Consider the following 22,291-nt stretch of genomic DNA (forward strand, 5'->3'; position numbering starts at 1 on the left):
AGCTCATTCCACGCCAGGCCAAGCCGGCGGCAGCTCAAACAGACTGCAGCCGAAAAGGGTGCGTGGCTCCTCCTTCCTCAGCACGTCTTCCCATCCAGGAAGTGCCGGGGAGGGAGGAGCCACACAACCTTTTCAGCTGCGGTCTGTTTGAGCTGCCGCCAGCTTGGCCCGGCGTGGAATGAGCTCCGCGCCGATTTCCAAGCAATCCAGCTGTCGGGGGGGGGGAAGGGCTTTGTGCAGCATGAAACTGACCTGCCTGAGGTGGGGAAGGGAGGGAGAAGGAGGCACACAACGGGGGGGGGGAGGCATGATGCGGGGGAAGGCGGGGGAGTGGCCAGGGGACTGGAGGCCCCGCAGTCAGCATTGAGGGCTCTGTGGTTGGATTTCCCAGCGAGAGTGTCTTTTCTTTCACTCTTTCCCTCCCCTTTCCTTCCTTCCTATTTCTCTTTCTGTTTTCTATATTTGTTTCGAACTCTCCCTCCCCTCTTTCCTTCCTTTTTTCTTTCTCTCTTTCATCTTTTCCCGTCTTTCTTCCTTCTCTCTCTCTTTTTTTCAGTCTTTTTCTGTCTTTCTCCCTTCCTCTCTTTCTCTCTCTCTCTTTCTGTCAGTCAGTCTTTTCCCCTGTCTTCCTTCCTTCCTTCCTTGCCATTGCTAATCAGAGTAGACCTGGTGGGGGGAGAAGCTTTAAATGCCCTGCCATTTCATGTTTTCCCAGGCTGAGAGCATTTTATATTTTTAGTTTTCTGCTGTGTGGTCCTTCTACTTTTTCTTAATGTTTTATTTTTACAATTGCATTGCAAAATCCCACTATTCTCCTACCTTTCCTAAACAAAATATTGCAAGAGTTTTAGGCTTGTTTGTACATCATTTCCTGTCTCCCGGCTCCACCCCCAAAGTCTCCTGGCTCCACCCCCAAATTTTGGTGGGCCATGAAGGAGAAGTATAAAAATAACCGGGTCACGAGGGGGGGGTGGATTTTGGAAAACCCTGGTTTCGGGCTTTTGCAAAAATAGCAAAGTTTATCAAGCAAACTTTAAAAATCCTGCCAGGAGGTACTTTCTTGAAAGTTTGCAGGCTATCCTCTTCTGGCCTAGTAGGATTCAAAGCCTGGAGATATACCACAATAAAAAGGTTATCCAGATGTCAGGTATGCAAAATGTTATATTAATAAATGTACACTGAAAACAGGTCCTGTAAGTCTCACTTCATTCATCCTCACAGTCACAGTAAGGTAAGTACTTCAATGAAGCGCAGGGATTTGAACCAGGGCTTATCCAATCCAAGCCCTATGGTAGATCCCTGGAACAGTATCAATCACGCTGGTTGTGTACAAAGAGGAACAAGTGCTCCTATATAGCCCCACTGATCCTTTTGTGGCTGCTGCATCATGGATAGAAACACGTGGGCAGTTTAGAGCTAAATGCTTAATACATAGCAGAACTATGAAAAAATATGTGACCCATTCCCATCTCACCCCCTGTAGCAGCTGAGCCAATACCCAACTGAGATAGGAGGGAAATTTTGTCTGCAGCCCAGAGAACTGCACAGTCAGTTGTTATACTTCATGAGGCATCAAAGGACAGGCACAATGTATATATTTCATCTCTCTCTATATGTAAAGACATGTATCACAGATATAGAGAAATACAGAGGTGTCATCTAGTCCAACCCCCTGTACAATGCAGGGAATTCACAGCTATCCTCCCTCCATTCCTCCAGTGGCTCCAGCTCTATGTTCAGAAGAAGGCCAAAAACGTTCAGGATGCCTGGGCCAATCTGACCTGGAAGAAAATTCCTTCCTTATTCCACAGAAGTGATTGACATTACCCTGTGAACATAAAAAAGGCCATGACAGCTAAATACTGGGTCAGCCTTTTATAGAATCATAGAGTTGGAAGGGCTTCCAGATTCGTCTAGTCCAACCCACACACAATGCAGGAAATTCACAAATACCTCCCCCTAAATTCATAGGATCTGCATTGCTGTCAGATGGGCATCTAGTCTCTGTTTAAAAACCTCCAGGGAAGGAGAGCCCACCACCTCCCGAGGAAGCCTGTTTCACTGAGGAACACTGTCAAGAAATTCTTCCTAATGTTGAGCCAGAAACTCTTTCAATGTAATTTCAACCCGCTGGTGCTGGTCCTACCTTCTGCAGCTACAGGAAACAATTCTGCACCATCCTCTATATGGCAGCCCTTCAAGTACTTGAAGATGGTAATCATATCACCTCTAAACTGCCTCCTCTCCAGGCTAAACATGCCCAGCTCCTTCAACCATTCCTCATAGGGCTTGATCTCCAGCCCCACCATCATCTTCATCACTGTCTTCTGGACCTGTTCCAGCTTGTCAATATCCTTCTTTAAATGTGGTGCCCAAAACTGAACACAATACTTCCTGCCCCTCCATTCACAATCTGCCTAAATTTACATATAAACCATCTTTCAGAGCATCAGATTAACACGCCAGTCAATCGACTGGTCAAACATTCTATAAAATGGCATGTAACGGTGCATATGCTAGTTTCTCTCTTATTATATTAGGGTGTCATTTCTTAGGGAGGACAACAGTGAATGCTATTTGCCACCTAACCCCGAGGCAACTGCCAGAGCCAGACCTATCACCATAGGCTAAGCTTTTCCTTCTGGCAACCTGCAATACCTGCAGCCATCTCCAGCCCATAAAAATTAGCTAGATAGAGGTGGCCACTGCGGGATAACAGCAAAAACTCTTCAGCATATTGTTTGCATTCAAAGAAACCCAATATTCTTAACCACTATAATCAACTTTGCTATACACACTTTGCCCTGATCAAGCATAGAAAGCTACAGAGGATATCAGAAAGAGCAGCTTCTCTTCTTTTCACAATGTAAGTGTATCTATTGGACCAGACATTTATTATATATGGAAGGTTGGATTTATATTAACCCATGACTGCTTATAGTATTTTTTGGTGTGTTCTGCAATGGTCAGGTCTATTCTATCTAATAACTAGATAAATGGTGTACAGCAATTTAATAATGACCACAGAAGGAAGTTTTAGAGGCTGAAACACATATCATCTGTCAGTTAGAGAGCCTGTTCTGCTAGTTGAGAGTGTTTTGTTAGATATTCTTGTTCGTCATTATCCTTTTAAATAATTTTTCAATACAATGGGAAGACACTACACTGGACTGTTATGTATATACAGGGGTCATTTTGTAGAAAAACAGGTGGTGGAGCTCATCCAGGGATTGTTATGCAGCTGCACCTACTATTCAATGGACAAGGAGGCAGAACTCTCAAAAGGAGGAAGTGGAACTCTCAGAAAGGTTCAGGAGCTGTGCTCCTGTGAGCTCCCACTGAATTTGAGGCCTGCGTATATATAGATTTGTAGTAATCTTTTTCTTCTATTGTTGTACATTCCATTAAAAATCAAGTATTTTATTTTATTTTCATATTAATATTAGTATTTTTTTCATTTTGGTTTGTTTTTCCTCAACCTTTTGGCTACCTAATTCATTTCAGGGTTGGGTTCTCCCCCCCCTCCCCGCCCTTCATTTTTTTTCTTGACCTGCATATGGGTGACAACCCAGACCAATCTGTCAGATGGCCTCCCTCAATGGTTTCATGTAGATGTGAAAGGCATAAGAGGACAAGATGGAACATTGTGGGACCCGACAGTCCAAAGGCTAAGGGGATGAGCAGCAGCCCATCAGCAACACCTTCTGAAACCTACTCCCCAGGTAGGACCAGCACCACCACAAAATGGGCCCTCCCGGTGATGCTCCAGAAGTATCCCATGATTCATGGTATCAGAAGCCACTAAGAGGTCTAGGAGAATCAGAGTCTCACTCCCTCTGTCCATCTCTTAGTGCTGGAGATCTATCAGGATGACCATGACTTTTTAAGCCCCATAACCAGGCCTGAAACTAGACTGGAATGGACCTAAACAATCTGTTTCATTCAGGAATGTTTGAACCTGTCCAGCCACCTCCTATTCAATCACCTTGTTGAAGAATAGAACATATGCGACTCATCAATAGTTACCAAGATTTTCTGGGTCCAGAGTAAGGTTCTTTAGTAGTGGATGCATCATAGCCTTTTAAGTCTGGGGCAGCCAACCCTCTCTCAAGAATGCATTAACCAACATTTGAACCCAGTCAGCCACAACCCCTGGCAAAGTAGCCAGGAAGGGCAAGGGTCATATAACCAGGTTATACAAAACTCAAGGGACTCTGTCCACATCCTTAGACTAAATAAACTGAAAAGCACCTCAAACAATTAGACCCCCTGGCATCATCTGACCCTGACATTAAGGATCAGTAAGGATCCGTGTTCCCTCTTAAGCTTAGTGTGAGCTAGTTCATAGTTTTTTAGCCCACACATTTTTGCCTTAGCTCAGGGAAAATGGCTCCAGAACAACCTAATTTATGCTGTAGCTCACAACTTTAATGTCAGGAGCGCTCACAAAGTAGAATTTTTGCTCACAAGACTCCACAGCTTAGAGGGAATATAAATAAGGATGCAAGAAATTTTATCTGGCAAGGTTTGAACAAAATAGTCACAGTGGGACATCAAGCAGTCCACCTCCTCCTGCAGACTAGATCCAAACAGATCTCTAACCTGGGATTCTGCTTCCATAGTACAAAATGCAAACATACCGATCATGGTGAAACTGTAACCTATTACTTTATATTTTTATTTCCCCCTACTTTTTCCCCAGTTTTCAAGAAATTGCCTCATCATTCCTTGGTGGTCTCTCAATTCATTTGCTTCATTTATATCCCTCTCTTTTCCTCAATGGAGACCCAAAGCGGCCTTTATCTTTCACCTCTCCTCCATTTTATCCTCACAACAACCCTGTGAGGAAGCTTAGTCTGAATGGGTGTGTGACTACCCCAAGGTTCCTCAGTGACTTTCCATGGCAGAGAAGGGATTGAACCTGGGTCTCCAAGCTCCTAGTCTAACCCTAACCACTATACCACAACAGATCTTAATTTCAAACATGCATATTAGTGACTATAGTCACACAAAACATCCAAATTGGACTACTGCAACACACTACACATGGGGCCACCTTTGAAGACATTTCAGAATATTGCAGCCAAAGTGTTTACATGGAATGGCTGCAGAGAACATACTACTTCCATCTTGTGTCAACTGTATTGGCAGCCAGGGTTTTTCCAAGTCCAAAACAAGTACAGCTATCACAAAAGGGACCATTAAGGTCCTAAAACACTTGGGTCTAATTTTCCAGGTGTATTATCTCCAGCCACATACAGAGGATCATACTCTGAGGTTAGCCTAGGAAGCCTAACTATGGGAAATGTCCCTCACACCCTCTCTAAATAAATCTGATCTGTGGACATCTGCATGAAGACTTCACTGAGGATAGAACCTTCTTTAGAAACATTCCAGCATCAGCTAATTTTTAAAAAAAAATTCCAAAAAGCATTTTAAAGCTAAATATGCACTTATAAATTAGCAGTTTAATGACTGCTATTTTTATCTGATCTGAATGGACTGTAATATTGCAAGTCATACTGAGTACTCCTTTTATATCTATAGAAAGACAAGGTACAAATACTGTCCTAAATTAATAAGATTCCTCACTAATCTGTGGAATAAACTGTATGAACATGACTAGATATACCAAGAGCATGGAGTGGAAAAAAAACAGTCCTTGAAAATCCTTTGCTTCTTTTCAAAAGGCAGGTTGCCACAGCAGTACATAGCTATTTCTGGGGGAAGGGGAGGAAAGAAACCTTCCACTGCAAACACAGACAGAATATCAATAGGCCACCCAGAATACCAAACAACCAACAGCTCATACTAGTTAAGGCACAAGTAACAACATAGTGGATCAAGTTTTGTTGAACCAAAAGCCTGTCAACTCAGTTTTTGGTCTAAGCCTCCAATATATCAGACATTGTTTGGAAATGTATAGAAGGTGGTCTGTTCGAAAAATGAAAGCTACATCTCACTCTGACTATGTATTAGAATAACAAAAATGCACTTTTATGCACAAAACCATTATTCAATCAAGTGTTTTGAATAGTGGTTTAAATGAAACCCATTCTTATGCCAACCTTAAGGGAAAAAATCTTGTTCAAACAAGGTAAAAAGCTTTAAGATAGCAATTACTTGCTGCAAAAGAATTTTGGAAAACTACAGTATGGAACAACTTATACAAGCATCACTGCAACCAGCCCAGCTAGCTGCCTTGGATTTAAGAACAGAAATGTTTTTATGTTAACACATGCCCCCCTCTTCCCCAAATATCGCTTTCCTATCTGATGCTCCAGTCTGAGACGCTGATGTTTATACAGACATCTTTTTTATTATCAGTGTATAAAACCACAAGATGAGTATGTTAAGATAGAGATCACAGGTAACTCCACTAGCCCATGGTTGCTCCTCCAGACTTAATTTGATTAAATGGTGCAGGGTGCAAACCAGATTCTGAGAAATACCAGAAGCTCCCTCCCCCCCAAAAAAGTGAATCTCCTTTCACAACCCCCCCTAAAAAGTCAGCAGTTAATAAAAAAGAAGTTACCTAAATAGCACAAAAAAAGGAAGTCTCTTCCTGCTGTAAGCAGGAGTGGGGACAGTATGGACAACACATTAAAAAGGGAGTTTAGAAGAAAGCTTGCTGGAGGCTGAACTGTAGTACTGACTTGTGGCTCTGGAGTTAGGCTCGGATTTGGTCCACAACTGCCACTTGGAGTCTGATCTAAATCGTAGAAGAGTTCTGTAAGAATGAAAGGCCTGTGAACCATAATTTTTCTGCCTTCTGTCCTCCCTTTTACAGGTGATCGGCATGACTTTCTTCTTGTTCTTGGTCTCAAGAGTTCTTCAGAATTGAAGAAAATTGATAGATGAGGCTGCTCAGAAAGGGCCAGAAAAACTGAGGAAAAAAGCTTGCCTCCGAGGGAGGGAACTGGCTTAGGCCATCATAGGGACCCCTCGGGAAAGACACAGGAAGGGATCTGCAGCATGAAGGAACTGGTAGAAACTGTATGTCATTTCAGAGATTAGAGCATGCAGATACTGGGCTACTCCCAGTGCCACCAATTTATCTTGCTATGGTCCAAAGTGCTTCAAGCATTTTTCTTCCTGCCTAGATTATTTCCAATATTGAAATTAGGCTCTGAGGAGGGAAAAAATGTTCCCAACAATGGGGCGTAGCAAAGATGAGAGTTCCAGGACTGATCTTTCCTCATCTCTGTGCTCCATTTTCTATAACAATGAGAATCTTTACCAGAACAAGAACAAAGGGTTGCTCTTTACCAGCAGACAGGCTAGCAAAATGAGTCACTCATTCCAGGAAGGTGTGTGCCCTCAGCTTGGCAGCAGGCACCAGCTCTCATTTTCTCTGAGATTGAAAACTTTCTCCCATAGCCACTTTGGGAACAAGCTCTCTCCCTTTCTTTGGCAACTGAAGCCAAATAAATGTGTCCTCTTCCACAAGAGGGACTGCCCCCCTGTGCTCTACAACCTGAACTGTAGCGGAATGCATTCTGTCCCACCAGCTATTGGTCAGACTCCCATCCAAAGATGATATTACTGAGTAGTTAGAGCTTTAGAATTAAACAGCCCAGACATCAGAAATAGCAGGGGCACCTTGAAAAGCAACATGTTAGATTCAGAAGGTAACCATGATGGTCTGCAGTAGAAGAGGCAATCTGCATCCTGTAGCATCTCAGAGACTAACATGATTTTCAGGGTAGAAGCTTGTGTCAAAGATCCCTTCATCAGACACAAGCAGGAACGGTGTCTTTACATCCTGGGTCAGAAGGCAGGAGAGGGTGTTGCAAAGAGTGGAGTTGGGATGCAAAGGTACAATATATTCAGCTTGGTAAGAGCAGCAGAGAAATGCCTGGGGGAAGAAAATTAGCATCTGTAGGGAGGCAAAAATCCTATGCTTCTATTCAGCCAGGGTGGGGGTGGGGGGATTTCTAATAAATTAGAGACACTCAACTCAAAATCATTTTACCTCTTATGATTACAAATGATGCGTTAACATTTTATGAGGCTTTAATGTCTTGAATATTATATACATTGTTGCATGTAATTAAGGTTCTAATGTCTGAATGTTATGTATGTTATATTGTCTGCCGCCCAGACACCAAAAAGCAGCACACAATTGCCCAAAGAAGTAACTGCTGGACAAACATTGTATCCTTGTTTAAAATGTGACAGGGTCACCAAAATAAAAAATAGCTCTGAGGACTGCATGAAGCCTGTGTGTCACCAGTCTGCCATGCCAGCTTGTGAACACAAAATCCAAGCTGCAGATCTCACAGATCAGTAAAAGCAGATGGGCAAGTGAAAAAACCGAGGGTTGGTAACTCACATGAGCACACTTATATCAAGCCAGGCCACTGGTCTACCAAATTTGTATTGTCTACTTTGACTAGCATCCAAGGTCTCAGATAGAAATCTTCCACAACACCTGAACTGGAGTTACCACGAACCAACACTAAGACCTTTGGGACCAAAGCCATATGCCTCCACTAAGCTTTGGCCTGCCCCTTTCCAGGAGTTAGCTGCAAAAACTACCTTAGCCAATAAAAATGGTTGTTCCCCAAGATGAAGCAGAATCAATTGAAAGCCTTATAAAGTAATGTGGTTTACATTCCTGGGGTGGGGGGAAGAGAAAGAAAAGCCTCAATTCAGCTCTTCAAACCCTTCTATGATTCTGTGGTTCTAAAATGAGGACATCAGTGTGGCCGCCTAAGGGGTTTGGCGAATAACCCAAATAGCAACATTTTAAGGCAAACCAGCCCATCACTTGTGGATTTCTAAATGGAAAAGTACATTTTTATAAAAAATGTCTCAGCAAGGTAATTATTTCTCCTTCAGTGTACAACAAAGGAACTAAGTGCTTGCAGCAGTTCCCAGCATTTCAGCTAAAATTATTATCCATCTCAAGGGAGGGAGGGTCATCATTTTGATGCTGCAGCAACATTGTAATAAATGCCAGTAATACTACTATTGATGGAGGTTCTACCTATCCCTGCTTTCCCTAAGAAAATGTCAATTTTCAGACCTTAGAGCTTAACTGCATTCTATTTTCTTTCAGGTCACAATAAAGCAGTAAAATTATTTATACAGCACTATCAATATACAAGACAACAGTTCCCTGTCCCAAGGAACTTATAAGAAGGGCTAAGACAAAGCTCAGTTGGAAATAAAAGGATTAATTTCAGTAAGGGGGGGGGGGGGGGCAAAGCGTTACACCATTAAGGTCAACAGAATGGGGCTAAACCAAACAGAAATTACAATTTTTAATGGGGGGTATTTTAAAAGTTGTTCCCCAAAATTCATATTTGAGGAGAAAACCAACAAGGCCACTTTTGCTGGTAGAAGAGATGTCACATTCAGAGCTCTACATGGCAGCAGATGATGTCTTAATATACCAAGCTTGCCAAGAAGTGGTGGGATCCAATGGAAAAAATTGTGGTCACCTCACTCAACACATCAAGTATCTAAAAGGACTTGTCCTTCTGGGTATTACCTGGACAGGCCTGAATACCCACTGGCACATTTTTGTTCTCTTGTTGTAAGCAGTAAGCAGACCATTCAGTGAATAATTCAGATGTGTTCAAATGAAGCTGGATGTGCCTGTTTGCATCATTACACTGTTTTTTCCCATGATTAGACCTCACTTTCTTTCCATCACTACTGCCCCTCCCCCCCCCCGCCACTGTTGCCACCTCCAATTTTCAAAAACACTTGGAAAAAAATTAAGAATCATTCTGGGATTTTGACTTGAGAAGTAATAGTTACTGGTGCACTTTCAGTATTTGGTCACTTTACAAGTGGCTTTACAAGCTACTTTACAAGTGGCTGCACAATTAGCTATTACATAATAAAATACCTAATGCACATCTCAATGCAATATAGTCTAGCTGCTCAGACATCTCAAGAATGCATTCAGCTGCACAAGTGCAAAGCAGGAACAAAGAGCTAGAGATTCCCACTTTACAAAATGTGGTATATTTACCAAGCAGAACAATCAGGATGCCAAGGAATGCTGCCTCATCTCCAGTAAATGAGATTTCACTCTTGAATTAGGTAAATGCAGCCACCAAACAAGCAGCTAATGCAGAAGTGCAAAGTTGCTTGGCGTCGCACAAACTTTGCCAAGGAACACTGCAGCAATCTGAGCAGTTCACCTTGCATGTAATTGAGGGGATTCAAATAAAGTACATATCCACGGCAAGCGTATTAGAGTTGATGCTCAAAGCACAACTGGTAAAGACTTCTGGGCCAGCATTGCAGCTCCAGCACAAATTGATCACTGTACAACCTGAAAGGGTTATATTCATCCCTAGTCTGCTTGTAGTCCGTCATTACTGGAATCCTGAGGAATGGGCTACCAGAGGTACTGAGAACAGCATCCCCTCCCAAGCTAGCTTTCAGAAGCTACTACAAGCCATTCTTTCATGCCCCCCCTTACTTTTATATTTTTGTAGGGCCACTTTGGCCCTTGTATTCAAGAGGGGAAAACAAAATTGAACTATTTTACAGAACACTGGACTTGTCCCCATTTCATATAAACACCGTTGCACACCAAAACATGCACTATGCTCAATACTGAAGGCAAGGCTACACACATTCTACACAGGTTCCAGAGCATAGCTGTAGGTATTCATGCACAGCTTGGTAATTCAACAACCTGAACCAGATTATGTTGTTTAAATAATGCTTGTGACTTTAATGATTGTGGAACAAAAGTCTGAAAGCACACGGGCTGAGTACAAGGAATGAGGATCGAATGTCAGTATTCTATATAGCTTCTTGCTGAGTCCACTGCAGTAGGACTTAATTGAGAATGGAGTAAACAGCTCTCCAGTTAATGAGCCAGGAACTTGCATTGGACACACTTGGGTACAAATCCCATTTTTACCATGAATCAAAGGACCTCCAAGAAGATTGCCCCCAGCCTCAGCTCCCCATTCATAAAATGAGAACAGTCAGCAAAATGCACAGAAAATCATATGCTGTTTTGCAAGGTAAACCAGTTATAAACTGTAGCTGTCATGAAAATGACAACTCTCTTCTCCCTGTGCGCAGTTTCCTGGGAACTTGAACCATGTGGCACAATTCAAGTAGGCAGCTGCAATATGCTCAGCATTATCACACCTTATTTTTCCACAATGCAGTGCCCTTCCACATGCAGCATACTTCGAATTATTTTTTTTCACAGAGAGGATTGCCAACTGCCAAATAAACAAGTTGTCAATCAGGCATCAGTTTAACTCACATTCCTCCAGGAATGGTGAATCCCACCCCACTTCAGATAATATGTTATTCTACCCTATCCATGGACACCTAATTTGAATAGACTTACACCATTTTGGAAAATGCACAGGCTTACACTTTAGTGATGCTCCAGGGAAAAGAATTTAAAAGTTGACAGTCAGCTAACAAAAGTGCCTATTGGTCATCCCTTCCAAGTCTTGGCAGAACACATTTTCGATTGAACTTAAAAGGATGAATGATGACATGGTGAATTATAGGGGTGAAAGACAGTGGTCACCTAAACACACTAGGCCAAAGTCATTCTAGGACTTCAAAAACTGAACCCAGAAAGCAATTCATCTACTGTCTGCACAGAGATGGGTAATAGGAGGAAACCCACTTGTGAATGGATGCATCTGTGCACACAAACACACACACACCATGACTGCAGCCACAGCATTTCCTAATTTGCAAGGCAGTCACACTCCTGCACCAATGTAGTGCAAAAGCTTCTGTAGCATGAAGGAACAGCTGAGTCAAGAGTTGAAAAGAATTCTGAGCTACAGTGAAAGCATTAATGATGCTGAAGGGACTGGATTGCTTTTTTTTACCTATAGCTTGAGTTTCTGTCAAAACTTAAGATCAGTCCATATATTCAGTGTAAATCAATTCAGAAGATCTTTCTGTAAAGTAGTCTATTTTCGACTACCAGGTGGAGGCATTATCCATAGCAGGCCTCACTTTGAGCAGGAGCTCACAGAAGCAGAGATCCGGAACCTCTAAATTTTATTCTGCTCTTTCTTTCTTAATACCCCCCCCCCCTTTCAAATACTTGCTTCTGGACTCCATTGTTCAAACCTCCTATGAGAATTTTGCTGAACTTTGACAAACTCTCTAATATTTTTCCTCACAATAAAAGGGAAAATAACCAAAACACATAAAGCAGACAGATGGAAATCTTCATCATCCCACTGTAGCCGTAAGAGAAAGTAATTTTAAAAATATGATGAGTGTAAGGTTTTAGTATGACAATTATAATTCAAGAAGCATTTTAAAGCAGATGCTGAGCTGATATAATTTAGTACACCTTCCTGTGATGTCAGGGGTGTGTGGCATATGGAATTGAGTTATGCAAATGAGTTGTGCTAATGAGCTCCAGCACCTCTTTTTCTACAAAATGTCCCCTGGTCCATAGAATTTTAGTCTCCCTACATTTAACATTTTTAACTTAAGCTGAACTCTATCTTGACCATGAACGACAATTGTAAACAAATAGGATCAACCCATAGCTTTCTCTTATGTTTTTCTTGGTCCGGCTTTAAAGCAAGCAAGTTAATATTTTTGCTGTTTCAATATTACTCCTTGCTCAGCATGCATGCCAATGTCGGTTCAGGGCCTTCATTTCAGGCTATGCTGGCTCCAGAACCTCCTTGAACAGAGAGGAAGGCAACAACCTATCAAGATGCCTTTTCAAAAAGGAAAACACAATCAAAGGAAAGTGACACATTGTACAGACCAGAGTGGTCACTGTAGCAATAGGAACACATCTCATGAACTGCTGCTCATGTGAGCAAGTAGCTGTTGGGATCCCTTTCCTCCCTCAAATGAGTCTGCAATCATTCAGGAGAACAGAAAGGAAATGGCACAGAGACAGACACCAGTACGAATCTCTCCCTCAGAAGCAAGTAACTCCTCTGATCAAGACCGCCAGCTTGAAAATATTGAAAAAAGTATTGAGAAACGGGGGGGGGGGGGGAGGGAGAGAACTAAATCCCACCACTAGCAATTTAAAACAAAAAAAACCCAAAACCTGCCCTCTGTTTGCAAAAGAACACAGATAAGCCATAAAGGAAAATCACAGCTAAAGGACAACTTATTAAAAACACAATCAACCGCAACTGAATGGAACATCCCCAGTCTATAATCTATCTTGAGTCTCAGTGAAAAAGATGGACTACAAACTTCTAAACTGGGGCAAATCACTGGGTGTCCTTCTACACATCCAGTACCTATCCTAATGGTATTCAGCACATTAGAAAGATAATTGGCGCAGAACCCTGTAACTTTGCACAGAGCACCCATCAAGTGTAAGTTACACCTCCCTATTTATTGTTGTTGTTATTATTTATTAAACTTAGTCCTCCAATCTCAGCTCACACCAGGCTCTGGGCGATATACAACATATGCCAAACAATAAATCAGTTAAAACAATACAACAAAGTGATTAAAATTATTATTATCATCCCTGGTGCCGCCTGGAATTGTGCTGGCACTTCATGCATGACAAAGAAAGGTGCCCAAGTTAATTGTGGCCTCTGAGAAATCTCTTTCCCCATTCATGCTGGGCAGCTGCTGAGTCAGAAGAAGCAACACGCTGCTCAGCCCGGCAGGTGAGATGCCACTTCTAACCTGACAGGCAGCAGAATGAAATGAAAGGATATCCCAGAGGCCTCCAAGGTATTGTGTCACAAAACACCTCTTGGATTACAAACAGTGGCTCAGTCAGCAAGGCACTGCTTCTGACTCAGCAGCTATCTTGTACATGCACATGGCAGCTTCTTCACCCTGCAGGACCAGCCTTTCTGACAGCAGGGCCTTCATGGCTAGACCCCAAGCAACTTGACCACAGAGACTCTGATCTTCCTGGTAGAAGAGATCAGCCACAGCTGCTCTAAATGGTAAAGGCCATCTCCACCCCACAAAGTGGACTGCATTATCCCCAAGGGTGGAATTCTAGCAGGAGCTCCTTTGCATATTAGGCCACACCCTCCTGATGTAGCCAGTCCTCCTGAAGCTTACAAGGCTTTTTGTAAACTCTTGGAGGACTGACTACATCAGGAGGGTGTGGCCCAATATGCAAAGGAGCTGCTAGAATTCCACCCCTGATCATACCTGACTCTAGATTACAAAACACATCAATGATACCACCAGATCAGATTCTGAAAGAACTGTTGCAGCCAAGCAGAGTTGGTGAAATTCACATCTCTCAGAGTTCCACAGATCTCAACCCTGCTCATAAGGCTCTGTCCTTTCCTCTCAGGTACATGAAGGATGAAGCAAGCCAGCGGTCTGCTTGAAAGGTATACAACTGCTCAGACCTGTGAAGGGCTGAACCGTTACTTATTTATTCAGATATTTATACTCTGCTTTTCTCTCCAATGGGGACCCAACACAGCTTAGAGCTTAATTCTCCCCTCCTCCATTTTATTTTCACAACAACTTTGTGAAGCAGGTTAGGCTAAGAGTGAGAGAAGTGGGTTTCCCAATGAGCTTCCAGGGCAGAATGAGGAACTGAACCTGGTTCCCCCAGCACTAGTCCACCACTCTACTCAAAGCAATACATTGGCTCTGAAAAACACAAAAGGGATGCTTGAGTCTCATGTCTATCCATCCTGAAGTTGAACTAGCTACACAATTTCATTCTATTAAATAAATGTGGGCATTTTTATTGTACAAATTGGGACACTGTAGCACAAAATGCCCAGGTTGCTTTATCACATGGATAATTCTCTTTCCAAAAACCTAGAGGTAGACAGGCAGGTCTTCTAAAACACAATGTAACATGTCAGCTCACTTACTCCACAAAGGAAAGTTATCCACAGATAAACCAGATTGCTGATCAAACACTTCGTAGTTGGTGGGAAGTGCCATCAAGTTGCAACCAACTTATGGTAGCCCCATAGGGTTTTCAAGGCAAGAGATCTCCATGCAATGTCCAAGGACAGCAAAAATCTGCAGATTTAGCAGGAAGTGACACACCTGGATTTCAGCCCTTAAAAATATGCAGAAAAGGGGGAAGGGAAAATGAAATACTGATTCTCTACAGTCCATTGCAATCCAAAACTCAAGGTATGAGAAATTTGAGAAGCTTCACCAGGTTCACCCTCCAGGTTCACCCTAAAAAGGTCTGTCAACCAACTTTAGAGGCAGTCATGGCCAATGCAGTGTAACCAATGATGTCAGAATAGGATTTAGAAGACCACTTGCCAGGATAAAATGTAGGAGAGGAGAACCACATAAGTGTCTTTGGGTCCCCATTAGAAAAAAGCCTGGTTATAAATGAAGTAAAATAATAATAAAATATCAAGTTATACTTGGTGGGGGGAGAGGAATACGTCTATACCCTATGGCTAAGAAACAAACATGGGCCCTGATTAAGTTGAAAGGTTGCATAAAATATATCAATATATCCAATTCTCAACATAGCAAAACCTGCAGATACTTAAATCCAGAGACTGGAGCCATGAACAGACAAGACCGATCTACCTACCAACCTGAGAAATGAGGAAGGGAGAGATGGATGGGAGGGTTAAAACTCTCAAAGTAATAGAAAGAGGAAGGAAATACCCCCAGAAGTCCTTATTTATTTTTTATAAATAGGCACACAAGCAGTTCATTTGGGCATTGCCATTAGCTGGTCATATTTAGCATAAGGTACAGGAGTGAGGTCTCCTCAAGCTACAATGCCTCAAAGGGAGGAAAAGAAAACCTGACATGCAGCCTCCAGGAATAAAAATAATGTCATCTTTCATTAAGCCTAACTATTTCTTGTTCATACATAATTGGAAAGTTTGAGTACAAAGTACAATAAGGATACAGGCTTTGATCTTGAAGTAATTATTTAATGTTTAATAAAATGATAGTGCGTTAGAAACAAAAGAAGTTATTCTTAGAGTTCATTTAAGAAGAGAACCATGTTCAAGTGCCTTTGCTATTTACAAAGCAATGTTCAATACAGTTCTCCAAGTAGGAAATTGGATCCAAGGAGACTCAGCAAGTTCTATGGCAAAGGCCTGGCCATAATGGTGTGGCGGCTGTTCTGCAAACAAAACAGCATGGTGCAATTGTATCAAGCAAAGTCCCTTCCAAAGGTGGTCAACAGCTACATCAACAGCATCCTCAACGCTCTCTATGGAAAGTGGAAAAAGAGTCACATATCTAATTTCACACAGCAATTTGTCTTTGATCAATCAAGCCTAATGCTTTCAGGTATCTCAAAAGTACTTCTCCCAAACAACACCTACCATTCTTAAGAACACAATAAAAGCCCTTCTGGATCAGACCTGTGGGCCATTTATTCCAGCATCCTGTTTCACACAGTAGCTAAACAGTTACTCTGGATGGCCAACAGAGCATATAGGCCAAGGACCTCCCAGATGCTGCCTCCCAGCATTGAGGTCTGCTGCCTCTGAATATTGATGTTCCCTTTAGCCACCATGACTAGTTGTCACTGACAGACCTATACTCCATGAATCTGTCTAGTCTTTTTAAGCCACCTTACAACTGGAGAAATGAGAGACTGAATCTGGAACCTTCTGCATCCAAAAGCACAGGCCTGACCACTAACTCTGTGAGTTCAGAACGAGAAGCAGAGTTGTCTCATTATAACCTCAAGATGTTCATATGAGGTACAGAGATAATGACTCACCCAAAGAGAACCCAGTGAGCTCCACAGCATTAAAAGAATCTTAACTGGGGTTTCTGGCACTATTACTATAACCTGTACAGGTTCTCCTTTGCTTATGACCCAGTACTACAGACAAGTTGCAATGAAGAGGTATTCTCTCTCCTCAACCATATAATCTTAGGCATATAACATCAATCAGCTAAATGAACAACAATCTTCTCTCACACTTACAGAATTTAAAAGAAAGAAATCTGTTTGCCAGAAACACTTCAAGACCCTTCTTGAGTTGATTTTTAAAAAGATGATAAAAAGGAACAGAGCATCCATCAGCCTCTGGGACCACTGTATCCAGAGCTGCTACTTGCGTGTAGCATATTTTGGTCGATATCATTTGCAGGAACTCCAGGGTATAGTGTAACACTGGGGGATGGGTGTAGCTGCTAACATTTGCACTGTCTGGAATATGTCTTCTGTGAAGAGTCATAAATTCCTGACATGGAAACACTTCCAGAGTTTAGCATGATACTTGTGATCCTTGCAGAACAGTCTGGTCTTGAGCGGCTTTCCCTTTCAATTTCCCTGCAGTCAGGTGTAGCCATGCTGGGTCTGGGTGCCACAGTGGTCCTTGCTGAAGTATGTCCAGATTAATGGGAATCTGCCAAGAATTTTCTATGATAACTCCATTGATGCTGAAAACCAGTGCCTGAGTGGCCGACTGAAGGCTATGCAGAACAAGATTACTTTTTTGTGTGTCAGTTTCCTCAGCATCTTTGGTATTAGTGGAATAAGTGGAAAAGCTTAAGGAGGCCGGATGGCCATTTTAGAGAATGTTTGCTCTGTTCCCCCCATCTGAAATCTTGGGAACACAGTAATTAAGGCCTGAGTCAAAGAGGTTCACAATTCAAGTGGGTTGCAGAAGCATTTCACAAATTGTACGAAGATCTCCATCTTGATAGACCTCTCGTTCACCTATTGTCTCCCTAGCCAGTTTGCTAGCACATTTTGCTGGCCCAAATATTCTTATACAGGCACATGATCTGTGCGGTGTCTGTGTGTAGGGCTGAAAACCCACCCAGCTTCTTTCTGTATGCTTTCAATAAGATATTCTCGGTTCTTATTAAGACATTATTTTCCCTGATCACATCCCAGAATCTGACTAGAGTTTGATTGCCCTGATCTCAGGAAGATTGATCCTCATTTTCCTCTCTACACTGTTCCATGTCCCTTATGCAGGGCTTCTTAGACAAGTTACCACCCCTCGCCCCGGCCTGTCAGGCACAAATCTGTAAATACCTGGATTACAGTGGGCTTTATTTATTCCTTGTGGATGGATGGATAGACAGACTGGTATTCTGAAGACTTCTCTCGAAGACCCCCTGGCTAAGACTCAAAGACCTGAGGTGATTTTCTGCTGATTTAATTCCTTTGGAGCCCCCTAGGTACATGTTAATTCCTTTGGAGCCCCCTAGGTACATGTACAGATCAAGAACTAATTTTGGCCATAGAAAAGCAACTGGGGTAATATATTACACATCTCTGGCCCAAGCAAATTTAGTCATGTTCCCTGGTTGTTTACATTCTGGCTAATGTGGCTGTGACAATTATTTCCAGCCATGATCAGTGTTTATCTCTGAGCAATGCTGCATACTATTCATGGGAGTAACATCTCATTTTGTTCTTCAGGCTGGTGGTTCAGGCATAGAACATCTCAAAATCCTGGTCACAAACATTCTTTATTTATCTATGCTATAAGCCTTATGATAGGGCTCACTAAACCACATGCTGGAATATTTACTGGAAGCCATAATGAGACCACAAGAAGTTGTGGTAGCACTCAGGAATGTGCAATGCAGAAAGCAATGAATTGCCAGCACAGAGGTGAGATATTGTTACTTTCAAGCAGAGAAGTAGCAGGTGGAAGAATGTGTTTAAGCCTCCCCCCCAGCCATTCTTTCCTCTCCTCGTTGTTGCCACAGGCCCATCTCCTAGACAGGTTTATTTATAGTTCTGGAAGCCACCTAGGAATGAAGGGGATGCAGAAAGAAAAACAAGGAATGAGTGCAGGAGCTCCTGACCCCCAGGAATTTTAATTCAAAAATCACTCCAGCGGCATTTGTGGAGTAGTTGGCAAGGTCCAATTCAGCCATCACAAACAGCCAGAACACCTGGTACAAAACTGAAAGCTGCCATTGGCCATGATCCTCTGTGGATGCACATGGGGCACCAGTCTATTCCTCCTTGAAATTATTTTTAGCCCAAAATGACTCCAAGAAGACAAATACGAAAAAAATCCACTTGAAAGGAAGAAATACATCCAACATTAAAAACAAAGACATGTTAAATCAGCTGCAACTATTAACACACAAGCAAGAAAAGTCACTATAAGGCAATATAGTATACAAAACTCTAACCGCTGTGGGCTGATACAGAAGTATCACTTTGAGTCACTTTAACAACTGTTTCAGAAGCTGACTTTAAAGTGATGCTCACTTTCAGAAGAAAGAACAAGTTACTGTGTTGCTCAATGCACAATGTCTTTTATTTCTCTCTTCACTTCATAGTGAGTGCCAAATACTGCATATTGAATCAAGGGGGGAGAGGTATAAGGAAGCTTAAGTATTTACAAGATTAAGGCTGCAATTCCAAGCATATTTACTTGGAAGTAAATCCTACTGAATATGGAACACATCACATAGAGGAGCAGGTCATGTGGATACTCTGAAGATCCAGTTTCCACATGCATATGATGTCCTGATCAATATTCTGCACACTCTAATGTTAGTATTTCCAGGCCACTGGAAAGACTTCAACCATCACCTTTCAGTGGGGTAGCACATGCCTTCCCTTGCAGCAAAAAATACAGCATCTAGTAAGCAACTCCATCCACCTCTACAACAACAGAAGATACTGGATTTATACTCTGCCCTTTACTACCTGAAGGACTCTCAGAATGGCTTACAATCTCCTTTCCCTTCCCCTCCCCACAACAGACACTCTGTTAGGTATGTGGGACTGAGAGAGCTCTCCCAGAACTGCTCTTGAGCAGAACAGCTCTGTGAGAACTTGTGACTGACTCAAGGTGGATATAGATGAGTGGAGGATCAAACCCAGCTCTTCCAGATGAGAGTCCACACATTTAACCACTACACCAAACTGACAGGAATGCAGCATACAACTATTTGAGTAAATGACCAATGTCCCACAATACAGCTGTGACAGACTCAGGCCCTTAGCCTGAGTAGCTGAGAAACAGGCTTGCAGTGATTGGCTGGAACATTGCCCAAGCAATGGAAAAGTATCTTTTGGAGGTTTGCTCAGCAGAAAATCACCTCAGGTCTTTGAGTCTTAGCCAGGGGGTCTTCGAGAGAAGTCTTCAGAATACCAGTCTGAAGTGAAGACAGTGGGCTTAGGCTGGGCAGTTGTAAAACCAACTGGACGAGGGGCTGAGAGCGGCCAGAGTGGTTGAGCTCGTTGTGGCAGACAGAGCTGAGTGGACTCTGTCTGGAAAAGAGAGTTTTCAGACGGTTTAAAACTCTGAGGAAGATTTTGCCAGCGCATCAGGCAATCTCCAAGTACAAACTAGATCACACAATTACACACTGAGGGAAGAACTGGATTCTGGGGGTCAACAGAGGCACCCAAGACTCAGACCAGAGGACAAGCTGTGGGGCTGAGACACATCGGTATTGAGGGGTGCAAGTCCTGGAAGATAGTTAGTGTGAAAGGGTCTGTGAGGGAGAATACTGACACCAGTCAGGAGCTCTGTGTGTGTGTGTGTGTGTGTGTGTGTGTAAGAGTGATTGAAGTTTGTTATTTATATGATTTGGCACTGCCTAAGTTAGGGTAAAACATCTAAAGAAACAGCATTCCGAGTGCCCAGAAGGCACAGACAGCCTGTGTGAAGTAGAGTCTAGTGGGACTCTGAAACCTGCCTGGTTTATTGTTTATTTTAAAGATATTCTGCCATAGTAGTGTTATATTTTTACTTCAGCCTGAAAAATCTCTACTCTGTAATTGAATTATTCTGCCAACCTGTTGCCAACTGATTTGCCTTTTAATATTGAGCAGTTATAACCAATATTATTTCATCCCCCTCCTTGCCTTTTGTTACCTAATAAATATTTTGTGGTTTTTGCCTTTAAAATCATCTGGTGCCAATTATTAAGAGTTCTGACAGGATTTCTGGGAGTGTTACGGAGGGAAGGTGACCGGGGATAAATTTACAGTGGCCGCCCTCCCAAGTAAAGCCTCTGACTGGCTTCCTCACAACAGCACTCACTTTCCATGCCAAAGGTACTAGGTTCAGTACATGATATCTTCCGCTAAAAGCTGGTAGCTGGTGCTGAGAAAGACTTAGCTTTGCCCAACACCCTAAAGAGACACAGCTAGTCAAAAAATACAGAAAGAGGCCTTTACTTTCACTTTATTCAGGTTTACCAGCTGGTAAGTTAGGGGTCCCCAACCTTTTCTAGCCTGTGGGTACCTTTCAAATACTGACACAGGTGATGGATGTAACCACAATATGTCTGCCTCAGGAGGTAAAACCAACCACAAAAAATCAGGGAGTGAGATTATACATAACTCTAAGAGTACAACTTCAACATTTTAGGCAGATTCTCGGCTTTAAAATGAATGTATTGTTTTAGAACATTTTCTTGCTTATTGGAAGCCCTGCTGGGTGAAAGCCCCACCTGCTTTTAAAAACACTTGATAGGCGCTAGGAATGGTGCCACAAGCCACACACCAAGAAAAACATTAAAGACTTAAAAACCGAAAGAGACCTTATGTTCATGAAGCCACAGCGTGTGCAAATTTAGTATACTCAAAGCAAGAACAGCTATTTCATGCACCTAAGCCTACATGAATCATACTGTTTTACTGTCTAAGGAAAAATGATAGAGCAAAAGGGAGCGTAGCATCTGTTTTTTTAAAAAGCCTGATCCCAAAGCCTCTTGTACCCATGTACTTTTGACAGAGACTGCTGACCACTGCTATGCCAAAATAAGGTCAAAGTAAGAATTTATGAGGTCAGAGACAGACAGAGACACCAGAAGCACCTAAAGAAAAAGAGGTAGGGGCAAAGACATCACACACTGGTCTTGTCAACTGTGCAACTAACATGGACACATAAAATAAGGTGCCGGAGAGGGAGAAATAAAGAGAGAAACCAAACAGAGATGAACAGCACAGTTAGCTGTGTTGTTCAATAGTGGGGCCCTCCTTCCAAAGTCTAAGTAAAATTTAAAAACTCAACAACATAACATAGCTGAAGACTGACGCATTACTACTGAAAACACGCAGTGCTACTGGTGGAATGACACATTAAAGGTGGGGATGCCACTGACTAAATATGACATCCCTGTGTTCAATAATCTTACTGCTCCAGTAACAAAAATATTTACCCTTCATCATCATGCCACTTTTAAAATGATACAATCCTCACCCCACCCCTTCATATTGATTGTCTCCATGGCAGGGCAATTCAGTGGTGCAATGCTGAAAATGGTCTGAGTGTATTAAGGCCCCCTCCTTCCTTCATAACCGAGGTGTATAAGAGAATTCAACACAGTCATGCCATTTTCTGCAGTACCCCTGTGACTCCCCACAACATGAACTCACACTGAGCCTTTTCAAGGAACAGAAAAGAATAAGGCA

General features: G+C 42.4%; 1 protein-coding gene across 2 annotated transcripts in view; it reads right to left on the reverse strand.

The window, feature by feature from the left end:
- The window catches only part of PPP2R2A (protein phosphatase 2 regulatory subunit Balpha), an 85,452-nt gene that overhangs the window by 59,560 nt on the left and 3,601 nt on the right, over window positions 1–22,291 (reverse strand). The window lies entirely within an intron of this gene.

The sequence above is a fragment of the Heteronotia binoei genome, chromosome 12 (genome assembly GCF_032191835.1).
Source record: "Heteronotia binoei isolate CCM8104 ecotype False Entrance Well chromosome 12, APGP_CSIRO_Hbin_v1, whole genome shotgun sequence".
Classification (NCBI taxonomy): Eukaryota; Metazoa; Chordata; class Lepidosauria; order Squamata; family Gekkonidae; genus Heteronotia; species Heteronotia binoei.